Below are 19,871 nucleotides of genomic sequence, written 5' to 3' on the forward strand. Positions count from 1 at the left end.
TTGACGGACGAAGTTTTCCAAGGTACAGAGCAAGTCGTAATGAACTTCTATAATACTTATCAATCTTTAAGCAGTGAAGATGCTGTGAACTTGGGAAAAGCAGTGGAGATCCAGTCGTAATGGTACAGTCGGAAATCTGGAAAATTTTCTGATTTCTGGAAATTTCCAAAACTTCAAAAAAAAAAGAAAAAAAAAGGAAGAAGAAGAGGGATGAAGAAGGAAGAAGAATGGAAGAAGGAAGAAGAAGGAAGAAGAAGAAGAAGAAGAAGAAGAAGAAGAAGAAGAAGAAGAAGAAGAAGAAGAAGAAGGGAAAAAATAAAAAAAATCGATTTTCCCGTTTTACCCCGGTGCCACGTTAGCACTTTAACGGTGTTAAGCCAATTTCCGTTTTTCGGGTAACGTTGTAAACCACAGTCCTTTTTTTTTGTAATAACAAACCACAAGGGTTTTTTTGGAACAACATCAAACCACAAGAGTTTTTTTTTGGAATTTACCCTTATTTAAATTCACTTAACAATTAATATGGCCTAAATTTAAGGAATATGCGATGACAATATTGAGTGTAGAATAATAGTATTTGACATAAATACATTGAAATATGGGTATATTTTATCACTATTTGTAAGTTCATGTAAGTGTCGTAATTATTAACCCTTTATTTAATGAAAATTAATATTAATACACGAAAAAAATAACGGATGGTGAAACTTGTGTTCATTAGACTGGTAATGATTCTCGGCTTGCCATTGCCAGCCTTTCACGCAATATATTCACCCCCATGTACCTGCACCATATCAACCCAAATTATCCGTTAATCACTTCATAAGATAAAAATTACACCCATTTTGTATAAAATAACTCACTCTCGAACCGATTAATCAAATAAAAATATATATATATATACATTACTTTCCGAGCATCATAATAGTGGCTTGGGGATTAGTATCAGGAGAAACATTAAAAGTAGAACCATCAATAACCCTTAAGGATTTTGCCCCAAAATAGGGTTTAAAATGAAATTTTAACCATATAAAGGGTCCGGTTAAACTTTATGCCCACTGTAGGACTGGTTTAACAGGGAGCGAAACCGGAAGCCAACCTTCCGGTTTCGTTTTGCAAAGAAACCGGAAGGCTGGCTTCCAGTTTCCCAATTAATTTTTTTTAAATGAAAAATAGAAATCGGAAGGCTACCTTCCGATCTCTATGACCCTTGTTTGGGCAGAGTGTGGATATGACCACACTCTGCCCTCTTTTTCGAATATATTCACACTGCTCCCTCAGGAGCAGTGAGACAACACAACACATTCACTTCACGGTGTGAATGTGTTGTGCATAATAATTTTTTTTTATACTACTTATACAATAATATTTCATTTTTACCCCACTTCTCTCCTCCTTCACCCCTTCTATTTAAATTTAATTCTACCACTCGCACTTCTCTCCTCTTTCACCCCACTTCTCTTGTTATTTTCTTTCTTCTATTCCTTTTCTTCTTATTATTTTTTTCTACTTAAATATTTGATCCCTTAAATATTTGATTTTCTCTCTTAATCTCTCACAATTCACAAGATTATCTTTCACCATATTTGAAGAGTTCAAAAAAAAATTAAAGGTATGTTTAAGCAATGTAATTTTTTTTATATGTAATTAGTATTAAAATATTAGATTGAAGGGAAAATTCTACCGGACGGCAATTAGACCAGCATTGTTATATGGTACGGAGTGTTGGGCAGTGAAACACTGCCACATCCATAAGATGTCGGTGGCGGAGATGCGTATGTTGAGATGGATGTGTGGTCACACGAGAAAGGACCGGGTGCGTAATGAAATAATTCGGACAAAAGTAGGGGTCACATCTATTGAGAATAAAATGAGAGAAAACCGACTAAGGTGGTTTGGCCATGTGAGACGTAGAGCGCTTGATGCGCCGGTTAGGAGAACCGAAGAGTGGCAAAGGGATGTAGTGGTGAGGGGTAGGGGAAGACCTAAGCAAACTTGGAGGAGGGTGATCGAGAGTGATATGAGTTTATTGGGAATTGAGGAAAATATGGTAGTGGATAGGACGGAGTGGAGGGAGCGAATCTGTGTCGCTGACACGACTTGATTTTCACGGTTTTATATGATGGTTCATGTTAGCCGACCCCGAATCATTTCGGGACTAAGGCTTTGTTGTTGTTGTTGTTGTTGTTGTATTAAAATATTGGTTATTTTCTATATATTGACTTAACTTTATTTTTTTTTCCATGTTGGTGTATAATAGAAGAAATCTACTAAATAAAAAAAGGTATGTAATTATTTATGTATTTCATATGTATTAAATATGTTAATATTGGAAATTAAATTAATTAAATGAAAAACCTATAAATTTGTTAGAGAAATGTGTTATAAAATTTATATTTAATATTAGATATATATGTTATAAATATGTTAAATATTTGAAATAGGTTAAAAATATGATAAAATATTAACATTATGATAGATGTGTTATATGATAGAAATGCATGATGTATGATAAATGTTTGAATTATTTTAAATTTTTTAAATGTTTGAAATAATTTTTTTATTATTTTTTATCTAATTTTTTTATATGTAATTAGTATTAATAAATTGGTTATTTTCTATATATTTACTTAATAATAATACTATCTAAATTTTTTTTCCATGGCGGTGCATAATAGAAGAAATCTTCTAACGGAAAAAAAGGTATGTAATTATTTATTTATTTGAAGCTCTTAGCCTGTTGGTTGAGAGCTTACCTATGACTCTAGAGGTCATGGGTTCGAATCACACTCGGGTGGGGTGGGTTAAGGGTTTTCTTCATCTTTGATGTAATTTTCCTTTGTTTAATGTAAGTGCATTGCGCACAACCTTAAGAAAAAAAGTATTTATTTATTTAAAGTGATATGTATTAAATATGTTAATATTGGAGATAAAAATAATTAAATGAAAAAACTATAAATATGTTAGAGAAATGTGTAAAAAAAATTATGTTAAATATTAGATATATATGTTATAAATATGTTAAATGTTTACGAATTATGATAAATGTTAGAAATGTACGAATTATGTTAAATGTTTGAAAGACGATAAAATGTTCGAATTATGTTAAATGTTAGAAATATTAGAAATGGTTTAAATGCGAATTTTGTTCGTAGAAGTAGGAATTATGAATTAAAATAGAAGTAGTAAATATGAACTACTTTAATAAGAATTTTGTAGGGTAAAAAATGTTTAATTAATATATAGGACTTAAAGTGTAAATTGTTGGAAAACAAGTAGAGTTTAAAAATATATATAGAAGTTGTAACTATGAACTAAAATAAGAATTTTGTATATATAATTATTAATTATGAACTACTTTAATAAGAATTATGTATGTAAAAGTCTTAATTGTGAACTTAAATAGATTACATGTGTGTTTTAACAAAGTAAGTTAATGATATTTAGTAGAATTAGTAAGTTTATGAACCAAAATGACTAAAATGGCCCAACGTTGATTATATATGTTGATTAAATAAATGCTTCTAATATGTCCCATACTAGTAATTTTGATAGAAGAACTATTAAATAATTTTTATATGTAGGTACTATATAATGGCAGGATATATTAATTATATCGTAAGTTGGGGCGGGAATATGAATTTTAGTGGTTGTGATTTTGAATACGATTGGTCTACCACATCCGCAAAGAGTAAACGACTGAAGTTTAGAAATAAACCATCATTTGGCGAACTTGTATCTAATCTCGAAAGAGCGATTGAGTTAGACAGTAGTATGAAGTTAACACGAATCGTGTACAAATTTCCTATCTACAGGGATGATTCATTGTCATTTTCTCATATGACTATATCCAATGACGATGATGTTGACTTCATTTACGATAACTTGAGCAACATACCAACATATCGTACGGTAGAATTATATCTTAAAGTTGATACATCAACAAACAATGCAACGACATCAAATATGCTACCTGTATACAATGAGTTTGTCAATACCCAGACAGGTTATGGAAATACATGGAACATTGAAGGGCCATCAACAGCTACAACAAGCTATCATCCCCCATCGAATTTTAATTCGGTAGATTGCCAACCAAGTGGCGTGTTTGACGGGTATTTTTCAACGCCAAATTATGGTCATCCAAATGATACGCAAACTCAAAACTTCCATAATAATGTTCAATACACAAACTCAAACGAAGGTGGAGGCGGAGGCGGAGGCGGAGGTAGAAGTAGTCAATTTATCCACCAACATGGATTTGCGTTTGAAGCTGGAGGTAGTCAATATACAACAAGAATTGCTAGCCAAAATGTAGAAGAACCAGAACCTGACCCGGTAAGTGAATACGGGGGTCGAGAAAGCATATCTAGCGAGAATGATGTCGACTTAGATGTGGATGACGATTTTGATTATGAAGAATACGACGATCATGAAGAACATGAAGAACAAGGAGAAGAAGAGGTTGGAGTTGATGTTGATGTTGGCCTTCAAAATGAGATGGTCGATGGTAATGTGCATGATTCACCTAGTATGGTTTCTTGCACTGCGGGATGGACTTGAATACAGCTCCACCAAATGCTTTTGAATTCTATGGTATCCTGGATGTTGCCCCTTTATTATCCTTTGTCTTCCCAGCACTTGAATATTCAATGATAGAACCAGACCGTGTATATAGCAATCTTAACAAATCAGAAGATGAGGCAATACAGGATGGAGTTTCAGAGTTGCGAAAAGGATTAATTTTTGTTGGCAAGGAGGATGTGCTAGCAGCAGTGAAGAAGTATTCAATAAGGAAGAACGTGTCGTACTCAACGGTTGAGTCGAAGCCATATAAAGTAATATTGAAATGTTGGCAATCAGAACAAAATTGTCCATGGTGGCTAAGGGCAGTGTTAAAAGAGAGAGAAGGACATTGGATAATAACTGTTTATAATGGTCCTCATACGTGCATCAGTTCTTATTTGACACAAGATCATCGAAAGCTAGACAGCAGGCTGATAGTGAATTGTATTATTGATATGGTTGCTAAAGATCTGAGATTGCGAATTGATGTTATACAAGCAAACATCAAAACCTTGTTTAAGTACCACATCACTTACAAAAAGGCATGGTTTGGGAAGAAGAAGGCCTTGGAGCAGGTGTACGAGAATTGGGAAGATTCATACAACAAGTTGCCTCGATACTTGAACGCAATGAGACATTACAATCCTGGATCTGTCACTATTATTGTGTCCAATGAAACACACGACCAGAGTACATCAATTTTCAAACGAGTGTTTTGGAGCTTCAAACCATGTATCGAGGGTTTTAAACATTGTCGTATAGTCATTCTGATCGACGGTACATTCCTGTATGGAAAGTATAAACACACTTTGTTGGTAGCAACCTCCTTTGATGGCAATAATCATATACTTCCGATTGCATTCGTGATTGTTGAAAGCGAGAACCAGTCTAGCTGGGCTTGGTTCATGGATGCTATTCGGACTCATGTCACTCTATCATATAACACATTTAACATAATTTTATCACATTTCTAACCTATTTCAAACATCTAACATATTTATAACATATATATCTAATATTAAACATAAATTTTTTTACATATTTCTCTAACATATTTATAGGTTTTTCATTTAATTAATTTAATTTCCAATATTAACATATTTAGTACATATGAAATACATAAATAATTACATACCTTTTTTTATTTAGTAGATTTCCTCTATTATGCACCAACATGAAAAAATAAATAAAGTTAATTAAATATATAGAAAATAATCAATATATTAATACTAATTACATATTAAAAAAAATTACATTGCATAAACATACCTTTGATTTTTTTGAACTCTTCAAATATGGTGAAAGATTAATCTTGTGATTTGTGAGAGATTAAGAGTGAAAATAAAATATTTATGGGGGTTAATGGAGCAGGAAAAAAATAAGAAGAAGAAAGGGAATAGAAGTAGAGAAGAAGTGTGAGAATAAGTTGTGAATTGTAAGAAGAAGAAAGGGATTAGAAGTGTGAGAAGTTTGAAAAATAAATGGAAGTAAGAGTTTGATGGGATAAAAAGTTAAATAGGAGGAGTGAAACAATTAAATAGAGGGTTTTGTTTTTTTTGAAAGATGAGGGGAGGGGGAGAAATTAATATATATATAAAAAAAATTTCAACTATACATTCACGGTTTCAAACCGTGAATGTATAGTCTTCACTGCTCCCATCAGTGAAAATTGTTGCCTTATTCCACCGAATATATTCGGTGGAATATGGGCAGAGTGTGGTCTTATCCACACTCTGCCCAAAGGCTTAGAGACCGGAAGTCTACCTTCCGGTCTCTATTTTTTTTAATAAAAAATAGAAACCGGAAGGTAGCCTTCCGGTTTCTATTTTTCATAAAAAAAAAAAATAAAAAAAATAAAAATTAGAAACCGGAAGCCAGCCTTCCGGTTCCTTTGCAAAACGAAACCGGAAGGCTGGCTTCCGGTTTCGCTCCCGGTTAAACGAACCCCACAGTGGGCATAAAGTTTAACCGGGCCCTTTATATGGTAATAATTTCATTATAGACCCCATTTTGGGGCAAAATCCAACCCATAAAGCATCGACTCCGATAACCTTGTACTCATTATCAACTACACTTCCAACTTGACAACCTCCATGATAATGTCATATTGTCCTCACTGTGTCCTTACAAAATTGTTCTGCTGATTTTGATGTATTTGGATGTCTTGGTAATAAATTTCCTTGTAAATTTGCTGTCATGTTCAGTAACTCTGGTATTGATAAGTTGTCTAACCTGAAGTTAGAAATCGACGTTGAATTAATGACTCTCTCTATTATTGAAATTCCATCTATACATCTTTGTAAGTCTTGTGGTTCTTTGAAGTAATTGAATGTGATTGATGGATTCTGATTTGGGTCTCTTGATGTTAGCTCGATGTGACCAGTTGAAATTGGACCAATTATTTTTTCTAAAATGAAACCTCCTCTGAATGCGGATTCGTCAAGCTGCCCCGTTGCTTCTGTTGCCTTAGCTATTGCTTCTGGTGTTATTTCTTTCAGTGGCACTATTGATAGGTGATTTATCTGCATCAAAATTTGGTTGCTAAATTTGTTAATTTGGACCAAATTGATCCTACAAACTAAATTTAGAGGCTAATTTGACCAACTAAATGTCAATTTCGTGTCGTAAAAGAACATTTGTGAGATATACAATGAAATGGATAGATATGCATGTATGATTTGTGGATTAGAATAATATTAATTGATATTATAGCTTTTAAACTTCATTTTATAATATAAAATCGAGGGAAAAGTACAAAAATAAGCCTTGTGGTTTGGTCCATTTTCGAACTGCACCTATGTAGTTTAAAAGTTTGCAAAGTGGTACCATGTACTTCATTCCGTTAGCAAACATAGGCATTTCCGTCTAACGGTGTTAAAAATGATGAGGTGGCAGTCAAAGTCAAAAAGTAAAAAGGGCATTTTTGTCATTTTATTTATTTTCAATTTTATTATATTTTTAGATTTTAAAATTTATCCAATCCCTACCCGACACTTCACCTCTCCTCTTTCTCTCAGCTCTCTCCTATCCATCGTCTTCTTCTACCTTGCGTTCCTCCACAGTCTTCTTCTGCTGCTTGCATTGTAAAAATAACGATGAAGATGGTCTTTGAGTATCACTTGTGCTTATCTTCTTATATTGCTTCCATCCTTCCATGAGGAGAAATGATCCAGTTAGACTCTTTAAACAATCACTTGCTCAGACGCTAGTGTTTTACTACCCATTCGCCGGCCGTATTGGGGAATGGCCCAACCGTAAGCTCGTCGTTGAATGCACCGGCGAGGGTGTTTATTTGTTGAGGCGGCTGCCGATGTTAGTCTTGAGCAATTCGGGGATGCGATTCGACCTCTGTTTCCTTGCTTTGATGAGCTCCTCTTTGATGTGCCCGGTTCTAATGGGATTGTTAATTGTCCTTGGATGCTCATTCAGGTAATTAGTCCAGAATTGGATAAACTTTGTTGTTGAATTATATTTAGTTATTCTTCTTGTTTGCGATCAATTCAGATTGATTTTTCTTTTCGAAAACAGAGCTCGAGCAGTTATGCGGCTGAGGGAATAGTGATTTGACAGGCGGTGGTGGAGGATTAGCACCGTTGGTGACGGCGGCGCCATTGGCGGCAAGTTTGGAAGAAAGGAAGACTCTATCCGATATTTGCAGGTGGGGGAAATTGGAAATTGGGAAAAAAAGAAGAGGTAATGAAACAGAGAGAGGAAGAGAGCATGAATTATAGGAAAAGTTAGAAAAATCAAATAGAAAGAGAGGTAATGAAATAGAGAGCATGAATTGCACGAATTGCAGGGACAAGAAGATGATGGATAGGAGAGGTTGAAGAAGATGATGGATATGAGAGAGCTTACAAAAGGAGAAGAGATGAGGTGTGGTTGTATATTGGATAAATTTTAAAATCTAAAAAAATAATAAAATTGAAAATAAACAAAATGACAAAAATGGCTCTTTTACTTTTTGACTTTTACTGCCACCTCATCATTTTTAACACCGTTAGACGGAAATGCCTATGTTTGCTAACGGAATGAAGTACATGGTACCACTTTGCAAACTTTTAAACCACATAGGTGCAGTTCGAAAATGGGCCAAACCACAAGGTTTATTTTTATACTTTTTCCTAAAATCTATTAACAATAAAACTTAAAACGCAAAATCTTTAAAAATTAAAGACATGATAACCTAGAAAGAGTTATTCAATTTATGGTGACATGGATTACAAAAAAGCCATTGATGTAATAAAACTTATCTAAGTTATTATTTCATTAATTTTTATTTGATTTTGTCTTTATTATTATTATACAATATAATGTTCAAATACTTTTATGTCTAGAAAGAAATTTAGGAGTTGTAATATTAGTAGTTATATAGTCGCGAGATAAATTACTTCTAGAGTTATAAACAGGACAAGACGGAGATATGAAATGGTTCCTCCATTCCCTTTCCTTATAAATTGAAGTTTCTCCAATATTAATGTCCATTTATAAATCAGGAAAAAAAAATTCTCTATTCATGTCTTGTGAAAGTTCCATGGAAATTTGATTCTATGCGATTTTTTTTATCTTTTAACTTTTATTATTTTTTATTTTTAAATACTAAATAAAAACTACACAAAATCATATTTTAAATAAATAAAAGAAAATTATAATAATTCAATATTTTAATCAAATGCAAGTAATATATATACATTTTTTTAATTTTTTATTATAGTTATATTTATTAAGTATAAAAATTAATATTATTATTAAATAATAAATATATAATATTATTAATAATTTCAGGAATCTTAATAAAGTCGGAAAATAGTATTCCTACTGGAATGAGAGGGCATTTCCCCACCCTATCCTTGTTCTAATTTAAGGGGGAAAAAATTCACTTGTCGGAATTTTTTTGGCATTCCACTGGTTGGGAGCAAGGAATGAGAATCCCTACCTCGTTGACAATCTTAATTGCAGTAATGGAAACTAAATATGCCACAATTGAACTTTCTAAAAATTGTGTATATAATTCGATTATAATTTGATTAATGAGAGATGGGAATTGTGATTAGTACCTTAGGGGAGAACAAGCCAAAGTTAGAACCACTAAAAGCTTCTCCCAAAATGAGTAGTTTTAACCACTTGATTAAGAGAAACCTCAATGGGAACAGGTGATGGGACGAACACTACATTCATTGGATTATCCGACATCGTTTGGCCAATCATAGGATGTTCAATTACTACTGATATATTATGGGCCTTTAGTTGGTTTGTTGGGCCTACTCCACTTAGCATTACTAGTTGTGGGCTTCCTATTGCTCCTGCTGAAATGATAATTTCATTTTTGGAGCCTCTTTTTATATATGCTCTATGTTTCACCCCTGATCCATCTCTATATATGACTCCGTAGGCCGTTGGCCTAGCTCTCTAATGCGGGGCATCTCCTTCTGTGATCGGGTCCGGACGAGGGAAGTCGGAGGAAGAACCAAGCACGAGCAACAAGCGAGTAAAAAGGCCAAAACATGGACACATAACAGCTCATCAGCTCAGGTACGCTCCAAGTACTTTTAGGCACGCTCCGCGTACTTGAAGGTTTGATCCGAAGAAAAGTCCAGGAGGTCATCTACGCAGAGCTTAGATTAGGCACGCTCCGCGTAGAGGGAAAACACGCTCCGCGTATAAGAAGAAATGATCTAGAGGAAGTTCAACAGCTAATCTACGCTCCGCATACCTTCATTTTAAGAGCCTACGCTCCGCGTAGATTTGGGCACGCTTCGCGTAGAATGGGTACTGATCCGGAGAATAACTCAATAGCCAATCTACGCTCCGTGTAGAATTAGACACGCTCCGCGTACCTTCACTTTAAGGAACTTGCTCCTTACTCCAGCTTCCTCCCTATTTACCATCCATGCCACCCCTTTCTATTTATCCCATTTACCCCTTATCTTTATGTTTTAATTAGTTATGTAATTTGCCCTTTATGTAATTTGGCAATTAGGGTTTTTGAGATGATATAAATACATCTATTTCTATTGTAATCTTGAACTTTTTATCAATCAATATTAAATCTTCTTGAAGAAGCTTGTTAAGGTATTCACCTTCAACAATGGGGATTTCACATTCCTATGGATTTTAGTCTATGAAACCCGGAATTCACTCCTTCTAGTTTAGCTAGAGAAGAAATATCTTTGTAAGTTTACGATTAAAACTTTCAGATAAAACCGATCTGTATCAGTTGGTATCAGAGCCGATCGTTTTCCTTGAACGAAGACTTCTTTCGACAATGATTCAACCGAGTTTTTCACAAGCTTTAAAGGAACGTCTTGAAGCCGAGATGAGGAAGATGGAGTTCCAATATGCCAAAATAATAAGAAAGATAAGAGAGAACTTGGAGTAAGAAGAGATGAAAAGACTCCAAAGGGAAACCACTATTTTGCCTCCTAAGGATTCATCCCAAATCGGTCCTCTATGGCACAAAGAAGAGGTAAATCCAAAGCTTTCAATTCTTGATGTGGAAGTTGTGGGTATGCCTACTATTAGTGAGGATTTGGTTGTTTGTGGTGTTGTTAGTAATTTAAATTCTCATTGTGGAGTTGTTGATAATGAATTTGTGAATGAGGATTTGAATGTATGTGTGGATGAGGAGGAAAGGATGCTTGTATGTGAGGACATGGGAAGGGTTGAATTTGTGTGTGGTAATAATGAGGAAACCCATGTTGCAAGGGATACTCCCCAAGTGTTTGATGAAATGCCCCTTAGGCCTAGCTATATAAGTATGCTTAAGGAAATTGATGGCATATGTCTTGAAGAGGGGTACAAGGAGTTTGGGCTTGGTAATCTCTTTGGGAAGCATGATGAAATTAGTTTATGTGTGGAGATTGATGGCTATGGAGATGGGAGAGATGTTGGTGGTTCTACTGCTGTCCTCCGATGTGACTCTAGCAAGTATACTAGATACAAGTAATAAAGTGATAAGTCAAGTATCGTATCCACAGGGATTGAGATCAAAATGATATGAGAAAATCGTTGCTGAACAGAGTGTGTGTGTAAAGGTATCTTCTTAGTAGGATTGATTGTTTGAGTGTGATAGTTAAAACAACAGTGTGCTAAAGTTATGAAAGATATGACAAATAGAAGACAATTTAAAGGATAGAACAGGCTAGGCACTGCCGAACAGGTTGTGTTAAGTCTTACAACATTCCAACGAATTAGTGATGATGCCAATGAAGCCAAAGTATCAGCTTTAATGCCCGCTTAAGTCAACTTTCGTGTGTTCTTAAGTTCCTGAGATTTACTAGAACCTTTAGCGCCCTAAAGATACGTTCTTTCTCGCATTAAGATCGAAGCTGCATTTCTATTTAAGAAAACCTTCGACACAACCATCTAACATGTCTGCTTCGAGGTTGCGAGATTAATAGAGATATCAGTGAAGATGCAAGCAGTGTCCTAACATTCATCTATCACATGCATAAATGCCGAAGCATAGAAGTTAAACCCTCATCAATCACAACATTGAAAAAATACTACACATTCATTGAAAACGATATAAGACTTACATTACTGGCCCGAACTGGCCTTGCCCATTCTAGATGGATTACTCACTCATATCGAGCAGTGAGTAATCAGTTGTTCTTGATACATTCAGAGACTCCATGGGAGCTCTCTTCTAAAGCTTTTCTCAAATAACTTATCTATTCTATGAAAACTAATACTATCCGAACTCCCTATCTTTCCTTCGCTACGCCTACTTAAAGGAGAAAGACAGGGACAAAATTGGTACATGAAAAGTACCCTTACCAAAATTAAGTCAACTAATACTAAACAAAAATAAATTAAAATGATTAGGAATCCTTTTTGACCCTTGAACACTCAAGGGTCGATACTTTATTTCATCTTGCTTCTATGAGTAATGCCACCTTAACACTTTACCGCCTGCTGCTCTGCCTCTGCCACCTCTGATTTGTCGCTGTCCGTCATTGAGTATCCGATGTTTAACCGCTGGATCAAATAAAGGCTCCACTCCTTCTTGGCGGTAGCGAAACAAGCTGTTTCCAGCGAGTTTGGCTTTTATCAATGCTTACCTATAAAAAGATATTAATCAGTCCTTTATCTTGCAATGTAATGTAAAAAACACCCAAATTCTCATATAAATATTATGTTAAACTAAGTCAATTTCATGCCTAACAAATACCCCCAAATTGAACCTTTGCTTGTCCTCAAGCAACAAATTGTAAGAAAGAATACTGTAACAGAAAAGAGTTAGGAATGAAATTTTTCAGAGAAAGAAACAGAGAAACATAGATTGTTTTGCCCAATGAAGAAATTAACAGATGCGTGCTATGATTTTAAAGAGTTTAGAGCTTGCTTTAAACAGTGCGTCCTTTTTTCTCGAGAACTTCCTTAAAGCTTACAACTTAGACTTCTACTTTCACAAGAAGCTACCACTCGCCAAACATGCCTCGCTAAGGAATGGAATAATTCACTCACTCTCGCATGGCATTTATTTACCATAGGAAAAAGAATTCGATTTCACTCCTCAGCTCAGACACCACACCCTTAGGGTGTGAGTTTGCCTATTGGTCCTGAATCTATGGGTCAAAATTCTTTCAAGCATAGTCCAAAGGACTTGACAAAGGTTGTAATGTTAGGCTCGGTTTCAGGTTTGATAGTGAAAAGCTATTTCAGTGTATGAATTCTGTCTTTATGCAATTTATTTAACCGACACAGCTTTCAACAATCAAAGTGATCTACCCATTTCCACATTCAAACAGCCTGTTTTCTTAAAACAACCTATCCTTTCTAAACTTATCAATCATTAAAGATCTTTCCATCCAAACACAAACTTCCCAGGTTCCTTTTTATCTTATCTTTATTATCTGCACAACTGCCTTTGCTGTGTAATTTTTAAAAGCACATAATTTCAATTTAAACCGTTGGTTTTGAAGCACAAGACAGAACTCAAGGCATTTAGGAATATCAGTGAAAGGACGGGGTATTTTGCATGGTATTCAGAAAGAACATGCTATGGCTCAAGTTGGGTATCCTAAAGCGCGAGTGCAAAGCACATGTGGCTTTTTGTGTAGTGGAAGGGGGAACTAATGCTTTTTTCTTCCTATGCTTGTCAAAAAGAATCTCCATTTCAACAGTGCAAACCAAGGCAAATTCTCCCTAAAGATAGTGAGCGCTAGCCCTCTCAGAAAATAATCAATGCATACTATAGATGCACTTTCAGGCTCGAGTTCTCACTATTTTTGGGGAAATGCAGTAAGACAAGGGTTACTAATTGTGAAAGAAGATTTAAAAAAATGCAAAATTTTTGGAACTTCCCGATTCGGGGAGGCAAAATTCAAACAAACAAGTAAAACCCAATAATTCCATCAAAACACGCACAGTGTGTTTAGTGATTCCCCTTGAACATAAAACAATCGAATAGATAATGATTTAAACAAGGAGATGAGAATGAAGAAACGAAAATCACAGAAATCACAAAAGGACATATGCATCAAAGATTCTCAAGGGATATTTGTTCTACATCAAATCACTAGTTAAACAACTGAATTTAGCATTTATCATGTTATTCCTGCATTTATTGTGATACACAACCCCCACCCCCAAATTAAAACAGAACATTGTCCTCAATGTTATAATGATGGCAGCAGATTGTAAATAATTTAGAGCATACAACACATGAATAGCACAGTTGGATAGAGTAAGGGTGTTAGAGGTTACCAAATGCTAGGACAGCGACCATGTTGACAGATCAGGCGGGCTGGGAGAGAGAGGAGTTAACCTCTCTATCCGCAGCGGCAGGAATGCCCTCCCCTTTCGAGGAAGTTTCAGCATTAGCATTAGCAGTAGCAGGTGTTTCAGGCATTTTTCTTACCGGACTTTTGACAGAAAAACCGGATGGACTCTCCTTACCATGCTCCTCAATACAGATTGTTTTTAGCATGTCGATCGATACCTCATGGGACTCATACTTTTGCTCGAGTGCAAATATCATCTCACGGTTGGCTTGGTTTTGAGCACACAGGGCATTTAATCTGTCAAGGATGTCCTCGCTCGAGAGCTTTGCACATTTCTTATAGAAGTTCAGATCCTTGGGCAGCTCGACCTGTTCAGAATTCGATGAGACCGACACAGTTGGCTCATTCTTTCTCTTCCGGCTCTCAACTTTCCTTGATGTTACAAAGTCCGACATCCAAACCCACTTCCCGTTCACCATTTTATCGAACAACATCTTCTGCAGGATTTTTAGGTCAATCTGGTCTGGGTGGTTCACAATAGTGAGCCGAGAGTGGTCCTCAGGCTTAAAGACTCCGATAGATTCAGCAATTCTTGTGACAATGCTCCCGCAACAGATAAGCGATGAGTTCTTCTTACAAAAGGCACTGATGTATTCCCCAAACCAGTACCCTAGGTTCATTCTTGGCCCAACTGCCATACTCCACAACGCTGTCAAATCTGCGTGTGGCATGGTGGCTTGATTTTCTCGTGCGAAGATCGTGCCGGAAACCAACTTGTGCAAGTAGCGAACAACATAGTCATCAATATTGGATGCCTTGGAGACACTCCCATCATAATGCTGCTGACCTATAAGAGAAGTCCAGAAGGCAGTAGGGTCAAAGACATCAGGGGTCTTGGTGAACGCTTCCATGTAGCTCTCGGACTCTAGGTCATCATCATCCGTAGCACCTAACATTTGGTTGAACAGGTTCAGCGAAGGCCTCTGAGTGTGACCCATAAGCCGAAAACTGAACTTCCCTTCTTCTTCAGGATCGGTGATCTCAGTATCGTGCTTAAAAGTAGCCAGGAATTCGAGCGTCAATTCTTTGTACGCAGGTTCTTTCATCTCAAAGAAGCAGCTGAAATGGCCCGCTTCCATGAGCGTGCATACGCGATCGTCAAGCTTTAGCCGCCTCAAGGTGTCCCAACAAACTGTTCGGATGGGTCCGAACTCAAGTTTGGCCAGATCTTCGTAGTACTTTTTCACCTCAAGATCTTTGAACTGGGAGAGTTCCTTTATGAGCTTTTCATCTGGAACAAAAGCTATAGTGCTGGGTTCCGTCATCTTCCCTTTTGCCTTTTCTTTCCTGGCCGAACCCTGTACCTTTACGTGTTTTCCCGAACCACGGGTTCTCATGCTGTGCTTTAATTTAAATAAGGTTTCCCAGTGATAAAGGGCACAGAGCATGTGATGTCTAAGTGAAAGGAACTAATAAAGGAAAAGAAAATACAGTGAGCGAATGACCGTAATAAAGTAGATCTCTTTAAGTAGGGAGAACAGAAACGTTCCGTTGTCAATCTGTCCTTATGAGGGCGGTCCAGAGGACGCCACCTGGAAAAATTAGACAAAAGGCGTGTTCGTTCGAATATGAATAGGGGTGATGAATGGTCATGATTTAAATTTTGAATTTATTGCTCCCTATCCGTTTGATTTCATCGAGGAAGACAGGCGAAATGAGTGCCTAGGGATATAGGATTAGACGTGTTTACTTTTTTTTTCTGACTTTTATTTCGCCGCCCAACTTCCCATGGTAAACCACTCCCTTACTGAACAGGTACATTCGTAAAACTTTACCTTTAGGAAAGGGTGTGAGTTTTACGACTGTGCTTATTCCGGAGATACTCATTACGGATCAATGCTTGACATTAAGTGACTTTATTCTACAATTGATACTACTTAACAAAATTTTGAAAATTAAATTAAAATAATTTAAATGCAAAGTTACTTGTGCTACAATTAGTGTTTGTAGCGAACACCCTTTTCGCTTCTACTGGCTTGGGGGATCCTGAAAGTGAACTGTGTCGATCTTCCTTGTGTGATCGCTCTCTAAATATGGTTTCAGTCTTTGCCCATTTACCTTGAAAGGTTCCTGACCTTCCTTGCTAATCTCAACTGCTCCATGACCAAACACCTTGCGCACCAGATAAGGTCCCGTCCATCTTGACTTTAGCTTCCCAGGAAACAACTTGAGTCTTGAGTTGTACAGGAGGACTTTCTGACCTTCGTGGAACGTCTTTGTCTGGATTTTCTTATCATGCCACAACTTTGTCTTGTCTTTGTAATTCACGGCATTCTCATATGAGAACAGCCTGAATTCTTCCATGTCGCACAGTTGCATGCGTCTCTGTTCTCCAACAGCCTATGTCTCAAAATTTAAGAACGTTAATGCCCAAAAGGCCCTGTGTTCCATTTCTACTGGTAGGTGACAAGATTTTCCGTATAACAATCTAAACGGAGACATTCCAATTGGTGTTTTATAGGCTGTTCTATATGCCCACAGAGCATCGTCCAGCTTGTTTGCCCAGTCTTTCCTAGAATTGCCAATAGTTTTTTCTAAAATTCTTTTGATTTCACGATTGGAAATCTCTACCTGTCCACTTGTTTGTGGATGGTAAGGTGTGGCAATTCTGTGAGAGACTCCAAGCTTTCCCATCAGCTTCTCGAATTTGGCATTGCAAAAGTGGGTTCCTTGATCACTAATGATCGCTCGTGGGACACCGAATCTGGCGAACAGCCCTTTCAGGAATTTTACAACCACACGGGCGTCATTGGTGGGACTAGCCATTGCTTCGACCCACTTGCTCACATAATCTACCACCACTAAGACATATTTATTCCGAAAAGATGTAGGGAATGGACCCATAAAATCTATGCCCCAGATATCAAAAATCTCGCAAACAACTATGTTGTTGAGGCGCATTCCTAGCCGAAATGTTGCCTGTTCGTTGGCACTCATTACGAGTGCTAACGAACAGCTGGGCATCTTTGAAAAGAGTTGTCCAGAAAAAACCTGATTAAAGAACCTTGGCTGCAGTTCTGCTAGCGCTATGGTGTCCTCCAGCTTCATGGTCATGACAGTGGCTTAGAACATCCTGTCCCTCTTCTTGCGATATGCATCTTTGAATAATTTGATCAGCGCACAACCTGAAAAGATAAGGGTCATCCCAAAAATAATATTTAATTTCAGAAAAAAAACTTCCTCCTTTGATTCGTGGACAGGTTGTGTGGCTTGAGCGAACTCGCAAGGTAATTAGCAATATCGGCAAACCACGGCGCAGACTGTGCGGCATATAGATGCTCGTCTGGAAATCTTTCCAGAATCTCTGGTTGTTCCTAGCTACTTTGGTGAGAAATCCGTGACAAATGATCAGCCGCGACATTTTCAGTTCCCTTTTTATCCTTAATCTCGAGATCAAACTCTTGAAGTAACAATAGCCAGCGGATTAATCTCGGCTTAGCATCCTTTTTCGCGAACAAGTAGCGCAGCGCAGCGTGGTCTGTGTGCACAACTACTTTGGATAACACCAAGTAAGGTCGAAATTTGTCGAAGGCATACACAACTGCAAGAAGCTCCTTTTCTGTAGTTGTGTAATTCTGCTGGGCATCATTTAGCGTCTTGCTTGCATAGTAAATTGGCCTAAACTTTTTCTCTATTCTTTGCCCAAGGACGGCCCCCACACAAGTATCGCTCGTGTCGCACATCATCTCAAAAGGTTGCTCCCAGTCTGGTCCTGCCAGTATAGGCGAGTTGATCAGCTTGGTCTTTAAGAGCTCAAACGCCTTCAAACAGTTTGCATCGAAAGAGAATTCGGCTTCCTTATGAAGTAAGGCCGACAAGGGAAGCACAATTTTTGAAAAATCTTTGATAAATCTGCGATAAAACCCTGCGTGCCCCAGAAAACTTCGCACATCTTTTATATTGGCCGGAACAGCCAGCTTTTCGATTACTTCCACCTTTGCTTTGTCCACTTCCATCCCTTTTTCTGAAATTTTATGCCCGAGGACAATTCCTCCAGTGACCATGAAGTGGCACTTCTCCCAGTTCAAGACCAAGTGGGTCTCCTTGCATCGCATAAGCACTGCTTTGAGGTTATTTAGACAGCTATCAAATGAGTTTCCATAAACCGAGAAGTCATCCATGAATATTTCTATGGTCCGCTCCACCATATCATGAAAAATGGACATCATACACCTTTGGAAAGTGGCTGGAGCGTTGCACAGCCCGAACGACATTCTTCTGTAAGCATAAGTCCCATACGGACATGTGAACATTGTCTTCTCTTGGTCCTCACTATGAATTGCGATTTGGTTGTATCCTGAATAACCGTCGAGAAAACAATAGAAGGCATATCCTGCTAACCGCTCTAACATCTGATCAATGAAGGGCAAAGGAAAATGATCCTTCCTCGTGGCTTCATTGAGCTTTCTGTAATCAACACAAACTCTCCACCCGGTAATCGTTCTTGTGGGCACCAACTCGTCTTTCTCATTGAGGACTACTGTTGTTCCTCCCTTCTTTGGCACAATGTGAACAGGGCTTGTCCACACACTATCAGATATTGGGTAAATAATGCCAGCATCAAGAAGCTTGATCACTTCTTTTTGCACAACCTCCTTCATGTGGGGATTTAGTCTGCATTGCGGTTGGACAGTTGGTTTGTGCTCCTTTTCCATCAGGATTCTGTGAACACAGACTGCAGGACTGATTCCTTTTATGTCATCAACTTTCCATGCGATTGCATCCTTGTTTCTTCGCAAAACCGCCATGAGTTGCGCCTTTTGATCAGGAGTTAACTTTGAGGATATGATGACCGGACTTCCGTTGGGTGGTTTAAGGAACGCATACTCGAGGTGTGCAGGCAACGGTTTCAAATCTAGTTTAGTCACCGGCACAGTTGGTATCTCCGGTGGTTCTTGATGAGTAGGAATAGTAGGATCGAAAGGAGGTGCCGGTAGGTTGGATTCAATGGAACAGCCTGTTCCTTCGCATATGTTCACCTCTTCTCCCAACAAAGTTTCTAGAGTGTCCTGTTCCTGCAAAGTAGACAAACTTTGAAAGTCATCCAAGAAATAGCATGTGTCATCATTATTATTTGCACGTCTCATTGCCTCATTCATTTTAAAGATGACTTCTTCCCCATTAATCCTTAAAAATAATTGTCCCTCGTCTACGTCTATCAATGCTTTCCCCGTGGCTAAAAATGGTCTACCTAGGATGATAGGAACATGCAAGTCTTCATCAATGTCCATTATAATGAAATCAACGGGCAAAATAAATTTCCCTACTTTGACGAGCACATCTTCCACAACCCCCCTAGGATAGCGTACTGAACGATCAGCTAATTGAATAGACATACGAGTAGGTTGGGGTTCTCCTAATCCAAGTTTAGCATATACAGAATAAGGCATCAGATTTATGCTAGCTCCTAGATCACATAGTGCATTTTCAATATTTAGCTTTCCAATTGAACAAGGAATAGAAAAACTCCCTAGATCTTTTAGCTTCTTAGGTAGCTGCTGCTTGTTTTGTAGTATC

General features: G+C 37.3%; 1 pseudogene; it reads right to left on the reverse strand.

Annotated features, from left to right (window-relative positions):
• Positions 1–717: 717 nt before the first annotated feature.
• LOC136219171 (protein HOTHEAD-like) lies at positions 718–10,454 on the reverse strand (annotated as a pseudogene).
• Between the last annotated feature and the right edge of the window lie 9,417 nt (positions 10,455–19,871).

The sequence above is a fragment of the Euphorbia lathyris genome, chromosome 1, assembly GCF_963576675.1.
Source record: "Euphorbia lathyris chromosome 1, ddEupLath1.1, whole genome shotgun sequence".
NCBI classification, from domain to species: Eukaryota; Viridiplantae; Streptophyta; class Magnoliopsida; order Malpighiales; family Euphorbiaceae; genus Euphorbia; species Euphorbia lathyris.